At 41.6% G+C, this 16,748-nt stretch overlaps 1 protein-coding gene across 3 annotated transcripts in view; it reads right to left on the minus strand.

Annotated features, from left to right (window-relative positions):
• Positions 1-1,313, minus strand: part of RalGPS (Ral GEF with PH domain and SH3 binding motif) — a 156,688-nt gene extending 155,375 nt beyond the window's left edge. For 2 of the 3 annotated variants that reach the window (XM_065238291.1, XM_065238293.1), the window contains exon 1: positions 1,183-1,313. The gene's annotated coding sequence lies outside the window, so the exon portion shown is untranslated. Of the gene's footprint in view, positions 1-133; positions 143-1,182 lie in introns of those variants that run through there. The other variant, XM_065238292.1, reaches the window with a different exon arrangement.
• Between the last annotated feature and the right edge of the window lie 15,435 nt (positions 1,314-16,748).

Here is a 16,748-nt window from a genome sequence, read left to right on the forward strand (position 1 = left end):
GTCTTTTTAAAGACTAAAGAGTTTAAACTATCTGTGGCTAAGCCCCTGAACCAGTGACCATTTCCGGATAGTTCGCTCAGCCTTTGCCAGGCGTTGGAGCTCATCGAAGAGGATCCCAGTGCGTGGACATCACCTATCTTTATCAATGAAAGTTTGAAAGTTTTACAGCCACGTAAAGAACAGTATCTGCAAAGAAAAAATCAAATAACGGTGCAGCTTTATGAAAATTTGGAGTAAGAGTTGATCAACCAAGATCTGGATGAGCAGGTATATATATATATATATTTGTGAATCCTCGTTGACAAACGTTACCTGTTGTGCTCGTCAACCGTACATAAAGTACTTGCTCATGCTGGAGAAATTACAATTCATTCTCCAGCTTTTCTTGGAATATTTGCAGAAGAAGCAGCACAAAGTCAGCATAAACAGCTGAAAAAATAAACGTTCCAGAGTCGAAAACTTACATGATGTCTTCATTCGGACAATATTGAGAAAACAATAAAAAAAAAGATTGAAATAAAATTTATACCGTTTCTCCCAGTTTTTTTTTTATTATAGTCACTTAAACACTCTTGGGTCATTCGTGACTTGTCCGGGGTGAGATTTGAACTAGTAACTTTGGCGTGAGAGGTACGAATGTTAACCACTACGCCGGAGACGTACCCGCAAAAGTTAATTTAAGCCCCCCATTTTCACTCATTCTGTAACCTATCTTATAACTGAAATAAACTAGGAAGAACGAATATAACCATTAATTGAAATGAAGCCTATGTTTTTCACAATATGTTTTCCGTCAGTAAATGTTGCAGAAAAGACTTGAAAATATTATCATTAAAGATCAATTAAAAACTAAACCCTTATCAAAAGTTGTTCGTGAATCATTAAAATGTGTTCCTCGTCCCTTAGTTAATAATTACAAACATTCAACATGTTACATTGAAGCAAAAATGAAGAAAATATTTTTGTCCGCTTGCTTGTATGGAAATTTCCCATAGTGCATCTGTTCCAAAAATGTTTAGTGTTGTATAGTGTTTCGCCCTTTCAAAATATTGATGATACACAATCGCACTTCAGCAATCTCAGTGTTGACACTATCTTATTATTAAAAGAGTTTGCTTTCCCTATAAGACAAGCATGGAAAATATATGTATGCTTTCGTATAATAAGGTTTCGATCACTTACCTCATAAAAAAACAATTTTTGTTTTTATATCCAGGCATTTTAAGCAAAAGGGTTTTATTACTATGAAATTATTTTTGTTTTATGAATAACTCTACACAGCAGTTGTTTTTAAAGGCACAACAAAAATTGGCGCTGACAGAGGTTGTCAGTATAAGGATTTCTAAAGTGTGATTGTGTCAGTGATTTGTTTTCATCAGCATTGCAAACTATAGTCGCTATATTCATAGTCTGGCGGATAGAATCTCGGGAACCAATTGAGTTGTCAAATAGCGGAACCAATCGAGCAAATCACGACCAACAACAGAAAAGAACACATCAGCTATTTCGAACAAAACTTCGGAAACCGTTTTCTCGTGATTCAAGGCTCGCCTAACACTATCTTTGGGTTGGGGAAAGATTCCCCTATCCGATGATGCCGGTAATTTGCGTTCGATTGTCGAGGAAAGAATAATCAACGTTTGGTTTATAAAAATTGATAGGACCTTTTCAATTGTTGGTCTACAATATATGGAATTGGTTCCGCTTTTTTTATAGATCGAAATTCTATCCGCCAGACTATGAATATAGCGACTATATTGCAAACTAGCGGGTGCATTGCCATGTAAAGTTGTTTATTATTTCCCTCTGACTTATACATTTTATTCATATATGAAATTGGACCTGTCAATATGAGTTTGACAGCGATTTTTTTAATGTATTTTCCTCGAATTTTTGTTATGTATTTCGCTCTCACATATCGCACCAATTCAACCGGAAGTGAAATATGTTATTGAAGATTTTTTTCAGATTAAAGAATTTTGCGTATATGTATACAGTGCTACAAAATCTCGACATACACGGCGATATTCAAAATTCTGCTTTGTTCATTAATTTTTTGCTAGCAGTCATCGTCAAGGAAAACCATGTCAATTGTCAGTGACGTGTACTATGTAAAAAACAACAACAATATGCACGGAAAAACGAGTCTATGTATTTATGATTTCTAATTTTAAACCACTTTTAGAACTGGTAAGAGCTGTCATATAAGGGATAAAATGTATAGCAGAAAAGTGCATAAAATTTAGAAATTTCCAGAAAAAAACCAATTTTCAATAGAAGTGTTTAAATTTTTTCCCTAGCTGCTGATAAGAAAAATCAACAATTTCTGAAAACACAGTGGCTATAATTGATAATTTTATTCGCAAGTAGATAGGTTGTTTGTAGTATTAGTAGAGACAATATAGAGATTTTCACGTCCGGTGGTATTGGTACGATATGTGAGAGCACGTTAATGAAAATCCGAGAAAAACACATAACATAAAAAAACCACTGCCCAACTCATTTTGACGGATTAGATCTAATTTTCATTCATTTTTTAGGTTAGTCAGAGGAAAATACATACACACAACAGCACTGAGACAAATTGAGTTTCTCTTACGCCCGCTTCCTCCCGTTGGGGTGAAACAGCCATATTGTCTCAACGCAAGGCGAAAGATATATTTGAAGATATAACGAAAAAGATTGATAGACTTTCGCGCGGTATTGACACAATTGTTTTTTCACAAAGTCACTGACAGTCTTGATCCTAAAAAAAACCTTTGTCAAAATCTCATTAATTTTTTCGTCGATGTAAAGATTCACCTGATAATAAAAAGTGTAATTTCACATAATTGAGGGTTCTTGGTGAAATACATTCATAATTTTAAACTAGCACACCTTATACATTAATCTTGTGAGAGTCTTGAACTCGCTATACCTGCGAATACGGATCCTTGGTTATAGAGGGCTGATTGGATGGGGGAGAGAGAAGAAGACTGCGGGTGAGAAAAGGAGTTGGAAATTATCTGGGAAAGAAGGATTAGTTTTGTCTGCGGGATCGAGAAGTTGGATAAAGCTAAACCCTATAGTATACAAGCAGGTCAGAACGTAGATTCTTGTTCCCTTTAACGGATCCATGTTATTTTAAATCAATTTATTTAATTTCGTTTCAAATCCAGCTTCTAAAAAAAATATGCAAATTCTCATCACTGACAATTGACATGATTTGCCTTGACGATGACTGTTCCCAAGTAACCAAAAGTTATGATAAAAGGCTATTTATGGCTTAAGCAGCTTGGTTGAAGGTGGTCTATAGAATCCTAAGCAGCCTCATTTATAAGTCGTTATAAGAACTTGAAAGTTCCGGTACCATAATTGAAGAGCATTCTAAGCAGCCTCTGGCGGAACTTTAACGGAACTTTTAGAAAATAAATTAAAAAAAGGTTTTTATCTTTTTTTTTATGTTGTTTTTGTGCTAACGTAAGAACTCCACGACACACATAACACGCGACGCGAGACAAGACACAACACTTATCGTTCTTACAACATTTAAAACGGATTAAAAATTACCTTTCTGTCTACCGGTTTCGGGCGCGATGCTGCCCATCTACGGGACAATTTTATCCTCTACACCAAATTCTATATTTAGTTCACCCTTTTATGAAAGTTATTTCTAAAGGCAGGTATTAAGGTGTATTGGTTTATCAGTATTAGTGTAGTAGAATTGGAGCTGTTTGAAGAATTAAACTCAGTCTTCTGCGTGAGAGCTCCAGCACGAATCGCTACGTCATCTGAGCTATATAAAAGTGAGCTGTTGTCCCACCTACTGTTGGAGTTTTCAGTGCCAGCTGACTGACTTGAATACGAAAACACAACACCTTGATGAATTTTAAATTGGTGTTCTCCCGCATGGTATTCCATCACACTTGTGGCGCAGTGGTTAGCAATCGTAGATCGCATGCCGAAAACACGGGTTCGAATCCAGGAAATTACTTTTTAATTTTGTTTTTATGTTTGGATAGAATGTTGCATAAATATAAGAATTATTATTTATTCGGGCCACTGATCATTTCATATTTACGTACATTAAATTTTGTTACTAATAAAGACTTGTGCGGATTGCTTCATGTGGCTTGTCGGAACTTTATTTAAACTTTATGGAACTTGAAAATTCTGTCAGAACTTTATTCGAACTTTATGGAACTTGAAAGTTCTGTCGGAACTTTATTTGAACTTTATGGAACTTGAAAGTTCTGTAGGGACTTTATTCGAACTTGATGGAACTTGAAAGTTCTGTCGGAACTTTATTTGAACTTTATGGAACTTGGAAGTGATTTTAATCGTTAAATGCGGAACTTTTGGTAACTTGGGTTGGCTCAAATGAAGAACTGATGCAGAATTTCGTCGTCGTCAGAAAATCGTCGTGTATTGTCGAAATTTTGCAGCACTGCCCACAACTTTACATGGCGATGCTCCTGCTAGATTACTCTAATCTCTACATCATCAACGCTCTTCTCGGTTCTATCATAAAATCAAGTGCTTAATACGTCAGTCACCTGGTCGAGAGAGTGAGAATAAGCAGAGAGTTGAGGAGACGAGTCAGTCGGTGAAGGTAGCGCGTGTAAAAAGGTGGAAATATATATATATTGGATTATGTACAAATCAGTGTCTTAATATTCGATCCGTAAGTCAGAATCCTACATTGGCGACGCAGGATAAAAACAACGTTATATTAAATAAAAGTTAGAACGTGGATTCGAGATAAAATTGTGCATTTTTGTTTTGAATTTTACTGCAGTTAACTACGTATATGGTGGCGTCGATTTGAGGTTAAAAATGCAGCTAATCAGTGGGGCCCCGTATCCGCTTTTGCTAACGGCTTCAGGTAAGAAGTATGGAAGAGAAGAGAAAGGTGCCAGTGAGAATGAAAGAAGCAAATGATCGTAATATCGGCCTCTCTTTCATTGCGTTTGTGCAACCACAGCATTTTTCTCCGAAGTAGTGACTGCTTGACGAAGTGGAACGCGGAAACAGATACGAGGGGTAAAGCTAGAAATTTCAGAGAAAACAGTATTTATGTGATGGGGTAGTAGTGGTGCTACACCGGTAATGCTGATTTTCTGCAAGAAAAATTAATTTCGACGGGATTTGTTCCAATGGTTGTGTACCAAGAGCATGACAGAGTGTTAGTTCAGGTTGTGTACCTACACTAGAGATGGTTGTGTACCAAAATGAGAGGATACGGTTACGTACCAAAATGAGGGTATACGCGTATTCTTTGTTATTTACTAGTGATTGTGATGATGTTGATTGTGTACCACAAGACCGGACTATTATTGCATGATGAGTGCCTGCAAGGGTAGCCTGTGTAAATTAAAAACATGCGATGGTATATGAATACTGTAAATATTTCAGACGCTGACATGGGGGAGCTGGATGTAATAAAAACAGAAACAAGTTTTTTTTTTATTTATTCAAGAGAAAAGTGAATCAGAGAATCATAAAGTTGAGAGTCATGGTTGTGTACTACATACGGAAAATTAATCAGAAAATTTAGAGGGAGTAATGGTTGAGTACCAAATACGGGAAATGGTTGTGGATCAAAGTCGGAAAGTGTTTACTCTTTCCAAAGGAGATGTGAGGGGATTGAAACCAGCTATTTATGAACCATGAGTAAATATTAAAACAAGCACCAGATACTATTTGCACGTAAGTACGTCTATTTTCAACCATGAAATTTGAATTGTTCTGCAGAATCAGACATTTTTTTAGTTGTCTTTTATTTCCCCTAGCTGATGAATAAACATTTAATCCTAAGGTTAATACTATATTATGACTATATTCTCGTTCCCACTAGTAGTACCACATTTTAAGCACTATTGGGTGATCCAAGGAGAAAAATGCTGGGTGAAATATAAAGTGATATTGTGCGTACAATATTTCTGATCGCAAGGGATAATCTTATTATTATTTTTTGTATACAGGATGAACATACCCAGTCATATCAAGCCGTTCGATGTATCAATTGAAGCTAGCCGCTTAACAGCGGAATGGGAGGTTTGGAAACTTGATTTAGAATCGGTTTTTGCCGCCCATCGTATTGAATCTCAGCGCGACAAGCGAGCCCACTTGGCATATTTAGGAGGTCCAGGGTTACAACAACTGCCCCGTCATCTACCGGGAGTCGACCAAGTACCGCACGTTTCTGTGGATCCTCCTTTCTATGATGTGGCGATTAAATGTCTCGATCGGTATTTCGAACCTTTCCGTCGCAGAGCTCCATTTGTTCCACCAATCGTACAAGGTAAAAACGAACGTTTTGCCGATTTCGTAATGCGTCTGCGTAAACAAATCGCTAGATGTAACTACCAGCCATCGGTAGTCGATGAGCTGATCGCAGATCGTATAGCTCAAGGGTGTTTTTCGGAGGACTTGGGTAGTATCCAAAGGGATCGTACTCTGGAAGAAATTGTGGCGTTGGGAACTAGCATGGCTGAATCCTCCGATCAGTCAAGGAAGATTCATAACCATCCATAACCTGAATACCATGATATTAAAGCTATTTCGGATCGAAACCAGCAACGGCAAAATGTTAGATTCAAACCGCGATTTCCAAAACGAGTTGGACGTGACCTGTCATCGAATAATCGGTTTATATGCTACAGTGGCGGACGACGTGGGCATGTACAAGGTAGTAGTGACTGTCCTGCGAACCAGACTAAGTGTGCAACATGTGGGAAGCTGGGTCATTGGGCGAAGCGTTGTTATTCTCGTGGTTATGCTCAAAAACGTCATCAAGATCTTCCATCGTTTGGACCAAAGCCAAAACGAATTCGTGCTGTCACTGAAGAAACCGAAAAGGAACAAGGAAAAGATTATATTTTCTACGCGATGGGTCGAAATATGTTCACCTTCAAGGTCGGGGTGTAGAGATTCCGATGAACATTGATTCGGGGGCGGATGCTAATATTCTCACCAAAACCAATGGTCAACAATGCCTTCTGGGTGATCATACGGCCAAGTAGTTGCAAGTACTCAAGATTGGGTTTAATATAAACTCAATCCAAACGAAGCGACCGAACCCTTTCCCCAAAATGCGTGGAGTAGAGATGGAAATTCCGATTGATGAAAAGGTGCAACCGATGCAGCAGCCCTACCGGCGTCCCCCAATTGCGATGGAGGAGAAAATTGAGGAAAAACTCTGTTCATTGTTAGAGCAGGACATTATTGAGCAAGTGGATTTCACCGATGGTTCCGGTAACAAAGGATTCGGGAGAAATTCGTCTCTGTATAGACATGCGTCAAGCGAATCAGGCAGTTCTCCGTGAAGTTCATCCTTTACCACTCGTTGACGAACTTCTAGGATCAGTGAATGGAGCAGTTCGATTTTCGAAAATCGATATTAAGGATGCGTATCACCAGGTCGAGATCTCCGAGCGATCGAGACCAATAACAACCTTTATAACTAAATATGGGCTATTCAGGTAGATAGTTTTTTTTCACCCCTTTTTTTTTTTTGGCCAATTGTTATTTGATTAAATAAGAAAAACGCAGTAGGCTCTGCCCGTGAACGGTTGATTTTGTTTTCGCATATTTTTTAATTGTACCAAATCAAACAAATATTAGTTTTCGCGTGTGGATAAGTGTAAATTAAGATTTATCACGTCTTAAGAAGTTTTTTTTTGTGATATTGTAATGAACGTGAAAAATCTGGGACAAGAATTTGTTTCGAGTAGCTGTGTTGCTGTGGTGTCGGTCGGTTTTTCATTTCACTTGTTTGTGGTGCTTTGCCTCCCTCCCAAGAAGAGTTTTACCGGGTATTTTTTTTCTTGGTGCTGGCGTTCTGCCTTCCAAGCAAAAATTCGGTGCAAATGAAAAAAATTCGAATGTGATTCAAAATGTTGGGTTGTAAAAACAACGCAGAAGATTTTTTCGATTACCGCAAGTGAACTAACCGGTCCTTTTTCGGAGGCAGAATTTGGTGAGATCCATCTGATTTATAATCAATCATAAATGCACATTTCCATATATTACTAAATACGCGCCAGATTTCGAAACATCACATTTCGAAATCTGGAAGTGTGTTTGCAGTACCATTATTCATATGATAACGGTAGTGTTTACATGCGGGGCTTATTGTATGTGAAAGTAACCTCGGAATGGACGTGAATTACCAGGCATTCTGAAATGGGTTGCTGAATCTGCAGTAGAGCTATCGCTTTCTAACTCCCGGACTAAACTTGCTTTAAATTATTGCATCAAGGATTGTTGTAAGCAAATTTCTTCCATAATACCACTGCCGGCCAGTGGGGGTTAGATTGAATACACACACACACATTGTTATTTGATTAAATAAAGCCTTGTTGACATAGTTTTCATATTGTTATTTCTAAAAAAATAGATATAAGCGTCTTATGTTCGGGATAAGTTGTGCACCTGATCTGTTCCAGAAAATTATGGAATCAATTTTAGCTGGTCTAAAAGGTGTGATTGTGTATCTGGACGATGTGGTTGTTCACGGTAGATCAAAGGAAGAGCACTGTGCGCGACTCTACAAAGATTATCTGAATACGACGTTCTTCTCAACGAAAAAAAGTGCGTATATGATGTCGATATTTCGGAATTTTTAGGACACGAGCTCTCCGTCAATGGGGTGCGTCCCACCGAAAACAGGATCGCAGCCATTCAAAAATTTCGAGAACCACAGAATGTGTCAGAGCTGCGAAGTTTTTTGGGGCTGGCTTGTTACGTTGGTCGTTTCGTACCAGATCTGGCATCCCGAACAGCCTGCTTAAGGGAGCTACTTCGTGCTGATGTACCGCTTAAATGGACAACGAAGGAAAGCTCAGCGTTCAAAGCAGTGAAAGAAGAGATCGGTAAGATCGAGTACTTAGGATTTTCCAACCCCAAAGATCTCACCAAACTTATGACAGACGCTAGCCCTACAGGACTAGGAGCAGTTTTACTGCAGCAGGGCTCTCATGCGCATACTAGAGTCATTGCATATGCCAGTAAGGCTTTGACGGATTTAGAGAGAAAATAAACGGAGCGAGAAGCTCTGGCACTGATATGGGGAGTTGACAAATTTAAGTTGTATTTACAAGGCACGCGATTCACATTACTGACGGATTGTAAGGCGTTAAAGTTCCTGTTGAGTCCTGAATCATTCAGACTCTCACGAGGCAGTGAATGATGAGGCAGATGGCAGTTCATATTCATATCAAAATGACTCAATGAACCTGACTGTTTTGCGCACTGGCCAGAATAGAGTGGTGGGTTCTAAGATTACAGGCTTACAAATACGACATCGAGCACATTCCAGGAGCAGTTAACATTGCTGACGCACTCTCTCGACTGTCAATGGCAACTATATCACGAGAATCATTTGATGAGTCGGTGGAGGGTTACATTCACAGTATTGTCGAAAACGCAGTACCGATAGCAATATCCTTCGTCGAATTAGTTGAAGAAACTAACAAGGATGAAACAATCCAAGAAACCTTGCGAGCACTCCATATCAAATCTAGATTTTCAAATTGGCACAAGCAAATGGCGAAGTGGAGCGCGCCAATAAAACAATTCTAAAACACCTGAAGATCAGTCAGGACTCAAACAGCCAAGATTGGATCTGGGATTTGCGGACATTCTTATCAATGTAAAATTCAACACCACATGCAACAACCGGAGTTCCGCCTTCTATGCTGATGTTTGGACGGGTGCTGCGGGACAAGTTGCCCACATTTCAGGAAAATATAGTAAGTTTGGATAAGGAAGAAATTCGTGACCGAGACTGGACCCGGAAACTGGAAAGCTCAAAATACAGTGACAACCGTCGAAATGCCAAACTATCTAATTTAAAGGAAGGAGATGTAGTTGTGAAGTTGTGTGTAGAATGGTGAACGAAAATAAACTGTCCACCACTTTTACGCCGGAACAATTCAAAATTACTGAAATATCAGAACCAGATGCAACTCTTCATTCTACACAATCGGACCGCGTCATTCATCGAAATATCAGTCACCTAAAACCAATTGAAATGTATAAAATTCCGAATGTGGAGGTGATGCAATCATCAGGAGGCACTTTCCTAAATGGACAATCTATGGATCCTGAGAACACGTTAGTGAGCGTTGAGAAAGAGCAGCAAAGGAATAGATTGCCGGAGTGACCAACCCGTACTATACGGAAGCCAGGTTATTTGAAAGAGTATGTAGTGAAAGCAGTTCAAGTCGATAAAGAGTAGGAGGGGTGTTGGGTCACCCTATCCGAATAGGCCCTTCATGACGGAAGCAATAAACAAGGGAATTAGCAACCGGGCAGAGAGAGTGAGAATAAGACAGAGAGAGTGAGAATAAGACAGAGAGTTGAGGAGACGAGTCAGTCGGTGAAGGTAGCGCGTGTAAAAAGGTGGAAATATGTATATTGGATTATCTACAAATCAATGTCTTAATATTCAATCTGTTCAGTTTCGAATGCCTTTGAATACGGTTGTGTTTTAAGTTTGTTCTCTGTTTTGTGCGTACGTTCGCATTCATAGTTTTCGGTTGCATTTGCCGGATTAGCGCTGGCACTCTGCCTCCTGGACGGTTATACGTGTGTGATTGGTGGTTTTCTCGCTTTCCAAGAAGTTTGAGAATCGAGAAAGAAAGCATGATTCATCATGTTTGCAAGCAACAAAAAATTTGACGCTATCTGCGTTGTTTGATTTTTTCTCCCGGACCAGAAATTTGTGGCATCGCGAGTGATAATTATAATTTCAGTTTATTTACGCGGTGATGATGTTGGTTCACTCGCAACTATTTAAAAAAAATAAGTGTGTTCGATCGAAAGTGTACCAAAAGTGCTCCTAACGTGTTTCGCAGTTGGATGTGGTGAAATTCGTGCATTCTCGGTTTAATGTGGAAATTCCGTATCACAAAATTGCCCACTGATTCCTTTTTTTGCCGTTCGATGACCACGGGTGTGCTTTCGCGAGAGTGACGTTTATTGGATCCGTTTCTTTGCACGGATGTTTTTTTTTTGTAACTAGCGTAAGTATGCCTGCGATTGCCTCCCGGAAGGCCGGTTCACCGTGTTCGAATGTCACGCGTTCATCGTGTAGTTCTATCGAGAGTCTCGTCACCATGTGCGAGTTTGAACACGGTCCGCTTGGCAAATTAGCCGGGCAAAGTGCTGATAATGTGTCCGTCGCGAGTTTTGGTGGTGATTTGATGGTCGACGTTACCGTGAATCAGCGTGTTTACGGCTTACAAAAGTGATCGTCTGCTGGTCAGTGTAATGCCGCGGATACACTTGTATGGCAAACTTTAAACATGAGCATTATTTATATAATAAATTATGAATACATTCCTGGTTTGGTTCTGATTTCGGCGTTGGTCGCGAGTTGATTGGGTCGGTGAGGAGCTGCCGTCGCGAGTGATGGAAGGTGGATGCAGTCCTTTTTTTTCTCTGCTGAGATCCCTCTAGAGTGTATTTTGTGGTTGATGGGGTTTGCTATGGTGTGTGAGAACCGAAAGGCGAGAGTGCTGTTTTTAACACCTGTATCTATTGGAGCTCTTCGAAATCATCGTGATGTCATGGATTCCTTTGCAACATATCGGGTGAGATCTTTTCTTTATTTTTCTCTTAATCTCATTTTATTGTTAGTCATGTTAGTTATACATCACACTTTACACTTTTCATTTACATCCTTACATTATTAGTAATTAGAGATAAAAATATATATTTGCTTAATATAACCTTGAAATTTCAGTGTTACATCCACTTGATATTGTGAGCTGAAAAAACATAGAGCTGCATCCTATTATATAAAAAAATAATTATTATTTTCACTGCAGAATATCAACTATTTTATCTATATAAATTGTATTCATTATTTCATATTTAATGTTTTGATGTATTTCATTTCTCCACTACATATATTTTCATTATATAAATAAATACTGGGTTGGGAGGGAACATCGGGGTATCATTTGACCTGGGACTGGACGATGGAGTGGTATGGCAACTGGAGTCTAGGAGGGAATAAACACTATCATTTTCTTTATCCTACCGATTCGATTGTGGTGGTGTGAATTCTGCTTCAACAGTTTCAGTGAGATCCTGAGTGATCCTGTAGGAAGCTTAATAAGTATTGGGAATTGTGATCGTATCGTTGGAAGGAGATTCTTAAATTCCCGTGGATTTCGTGTAAGTGTCTCTGCTTACGGCCCTGCCGCCCCTCCGTTTTGGCCCTTCATACAGCGATATTGTGAATTCAGATCGGTAGCTCAAATTGATCTTGCTATTAAGTGGAGCTGCATACAAGACAAGATCTTTGAAGGGATGGTGGCTACCTTACATACATACATACATACATACATACATACATCAGTCCCAACAAACAATTCACAATCACAAATAAGCATACACATTGAATAAATGCTGTATAACAGTGTACAATGCTGAATAAAACAGCATGTCGAATTATGTGCTGAAAAAAGCTCGTTGAGATCGATATATGCGCCTTTATTCCGCCGTTTGCTCTGATATGATTAATTTACTTATTAAAAGCTTTATAAACGTTGACTTACTTACTTACTTAAGTGTCCTGAGCGCCATCCCTGGCGCAAAGGGCCAACGTGAAAGATCTCCATCCTGGGCGATTGTTTGCTTTCGCCTTGACCTGGGCCCAGGTCAAATTCCGGTCGACTTGCTTAATCTCCTTGTTTAGGCTTCGCCGCCATGAGCCCCTGGGTCTGCCTCTGCTGCGATGTCCGGCTGGATTCCAATCCAGCGCTTGTTTGCAGATTTCATTTCCGCTCTTCCGTAGAGTGTGGCCAACCCACCTCCACTTACGTTCCCGAATTTCTGTCGATATCGGCTTCTGGTGACACCGTCGATGGAGCTCGGCATTCGAAATCCAGTTGTGAGGCCACCAAGCACGAATTATATACCGCAGGCATCGGTTGATGAACACCTGCAGCTTCTGTGTGATCTCCGCTGATACGCACCATGTTTCGCTAGCGTACAGCAGTACAGATTTCACGTTAGAGTTGAAAATTCGGATCTTCGTGCGGAGACTAATCTGATTTGACTTCCAGATGTTTCGTAAACTCGCAAAAGCAGCCCTTGCCTTCTTGATCCGTGCACCTATGTCACTCTTGGTTCCGCCGTCCGACGCTATCTGGCTGCCAAGATATTGGAAACTTTCAACCTTCTCCACTTCCTGACCAGCTACCGTAAAATTGGATGGATTTCCCGTGTTGATATCCAACGATTTAGTCTTGCTGACGTTGATGTTGAGACCTGCCGCTGAGGAGCGTTCGGCGAGATCGTCGAGCTTACTCTGCATGTCAGAACGCCGTTGTGATACTAAAGCAACGTCATCCGCCAAATCTAGGTCGTTTAGATGCTCCATTGTAATAGGCTGCCAGAGCAACCCACGGTTCGGCACACGGTCGATCGCACCAACCATTATCTCGTCGATTACGATGAGGAACAGTAGCGGTGATAGAATACATCCTTGTCTCACTCCAGCGACTACCCGAATAGGGTCAGATAGGGCTCCGTTGTGCAGCACCCTGCACGTGAAAGCCTCATACTGAGCTTCGATTAGGTTGACGATTTTATCCGGAACTCCCTTGCGCCTTAGGGCGCCCCACAGGTTTTCGTGGTTGAGTCGGTCGAAAGCTTTTTCGTAGTCAATGAAAACCAAGTAAAGGGACTCTTGGAATTCGTTGACCTGCTCCAAGATTATGCGGAGCGAGACAATATGGTCCACACAGGATCTTCCAGCACGGAATCCCGCCTGCTGCCGTCGGAGAGTCGCGTCGATCTTCTCCTGTATCCGGTTGAGGATAACTTTGCATAGAACTTTGAGAACACAACACAGTAACATAATGCCACGCCAGTTATCGCATACAGTTGGGTCCCCCTTCTTTGGGACCTTCACTAAGACGCCCTGCATCCAGTCAGCCGGAAAAGTCGCGGTGTCCCAGATATTGCAGAATAGTTGATGCAACATTTGTGCAGATAGCATGGGGTCAGCTTTGAGCATCTCTGCTGATATGCGATCGACCCCGGGAGCCTTGTTGGATTTCATGGTTCGGATAGCAGCTTCGATCTCCGGTAGGGATGGCGCCTCAGAATTGACGCGAGTGATGCGTCGCACTCTTGGCGGTTCATGCCGAGATGTTGATGGCTGGTTGACCGACGAAACTTGTAGAAGCTGTTCGAAGTGTTCAAACCAGCGTTTCAGCTGATCAGTGGGGTCGGTGAGCAACTGACCAGTCGCGTCCTTCACTGGCATCCTAGGATTCATCCTTGCTCCACTCAGGCGTCGTGAGATATCGTAGAGGAGACGGATATCGCCTGTTGCTGCGGCTTTCTCACCTTCATCGGCTAGGGAGTCCACCCACGCTCGCTTATCCCGCCTACACGAGCGCTTCACTTCCTTCTCGAGAGCCGAATACAGTTGGCGGGCCTGGTTCTTCGCTCCTCTGGTTCTCGCCCGCTCTATCGCGGCTTTTGCATTTCTCCGCTCCTCTATCTTCCTCCAGGTGTCATCCGTGATCCACTCCTTTCTCTGAGCGCGCAGCTCGCCCAGGTTGTTTTCACTCGTTTCAGTAAAGGCATCCTTGATCGCCGTCCATTGCTCTTCTACGCTGCCACCATCAGGAATATCCGCAGCTCTGGTCTCCAGTTCCTCGACGAATGACCTTTTTACTGCTGGATCTTCCAATCGGCGTGTGTTGAATCGCCGTCCGAGCCGCTCCTCCCGCCGCTGGACCCGCGCGATACGAAGGCGGATCTCTCCAACGAGGAGATGGTGGTCAGACGCGATGTCGGCACTGCGTTTGTTCCGAACGTCAAGAAGGCTCCTTCTCCATTTTCGGCTGATGCAGATGTGGTCGATTTGATTTTCGGTATGTCCATCACGGGAAACCCACGTGACTTTGTGCACTGGTCGATGGGGGAAGAGCGAACCCCCGATCACCATGTCGTTATTGCCACAAAACTCTGTCAACAGCTCACCGTTTTCGCTCATTTCGCCAAGACCATGGCGCCCCATGACACGCTCATAATCCGTGTTGTCGGAGCCGATCTTCGCATTGAAGTCGCCGATGTAGATCTTGATGTCACCTCTCGGAATTTTATCCACGACTGCATTCAGTTGACTGTAAAAGTTCTCTTTGTCCTGTAACTCGGCAGCATCGGTTGGCGCATAACATTGGATTATGGTTAGGTTACGAACCCGCGTTCTGAATCTGGCAACGATTATCCTCTCATTGATAGGTTCCCACTTGATGAGCGCCGCATTTGCTTGGGCGCTAAGCAGGAAACCAACTCCACGGTGGCGGGGAGCGTTTTCACCTCGAATACCAGAATAGAGTAGTACCTGTCCCGACGGCAGCTTGTGTTCTCCAAAGTTTGGCCAACGGACTTCGCTTAGTCCCAGGATTTCGAGCTTCATGCGTCGAGCCTCGCTGGCGAGTTGTGCCAGCTTCCCCTGTTGGGCTAGCGTTAGTACATTCCATGTTCCAATTCTTGTCCGTTGTTTTGCGCTAAAAGTCGTTGCCGTAATATCAGTCCGTGATCTTTCTCTATTGGTTTCTGTAACAGTTGTAAAGTTTCGGGGACAGTAGGTAGTTAGCCTAAGGTCTCCTATCCGCCGTGATGGGGCTGCCATCTTGGGTATAGCTTTCGGGGATAAGCATTTCTTGTTTCAGCCGCTGGATGCCATTCAGACGCTGTTTGAGCCGCACCTCCATGGTGGACAGACGCTCAGTTATTGTGTAGATGGGGCTGCCATCTTAGATTTAGCTGACACAATACAGCATTTCTTATTCAGCCGCTGGATGCCAGTCAGACGCTGTTTGAGCCGCACCTCCATGGTGAACAGACGCTCAGGCCGTGTAGGCCGAACCCGCTAGGGGCCCCCTTCCCTGTCAGCATATGACCAAAGCTCCCACCGGGGTTGGTTACCCGATCTTCGCTAAGGTTGCTCATATCCCAGGAGACACCACGAGGAGGTAGGGATAGGAGTTACTGGGTAAGAGGCTAATGGACCACTAATGGGGTTCATTTTATCCTTCAAGTACTCGCGGTACTGGTGGTACGCATTACCCAGTCGTTTGCCCCGCTGGCCAATGGCCAGCGGTGATGAAAAGAATATGATACTTTTACATCATCCCATAAACGTTGACTGTCTTCCTGATTCAGAACCAGAAGTTTGATCTAATAACATACTGAATAAGTGTAATTTGCACATACAGTGACGCTTTAATTCGATTGTTTTAAATTGATTTAATAACATGCTTTATTATACGTCTAATAATTGTTTTCTAGCTCCATTATTAGATTCCATTGCATTGCGTAACAATGTTGCTGAATAAAGGTGCATACAGTCAGCATAATAGCTCTTATACCACTATGCGTCCATGTTTTAATTGCATGCTTTGTAAATGCTTTACAAACGGCGTATTCATTCATTATTCCACAACACAGTTTCAGGCTAAAAACAAAATGAAATTGGTAGCATAGTGGTTACCATTTCCGCTTGCCAAACAGAAGGTCGCGAGTTCAATCCCAACCTCAAAACTTTTTTTTAATTTATTTTCTACGCCTAATCAATTTAAATCGTAAGTAAGCATAGATCGTATCACTCACGACAACCAATTCATAGATCTATTGAAAAGAATAGTATACTTTCCATCGAAATTAGAGAGATGGAGAGGTAACATTGGTCTCATGTTAAACAACTATAAAGGAATTAATCATTCTCACAT

This window comes from Ochlerotatus camptorhynchus, unplaced genomic scaffold, assembly GCF_037179485.1.
Source record: "Ochlerotatus camptorhynchus isolate MF236.1 unplaced genomic scaffold, CSIRO-AGI_Acam_v1.1 ptg000749l, whole genome shotgun sequence".
Classification (NCBI taxonomy): domain Eukaryota; kingdom Metazoa; phylum Arthropoda; class Insecta; order Diptera; family Culicidae; genus Ochlerotatus; species Ochlerotatus camptorhynchus.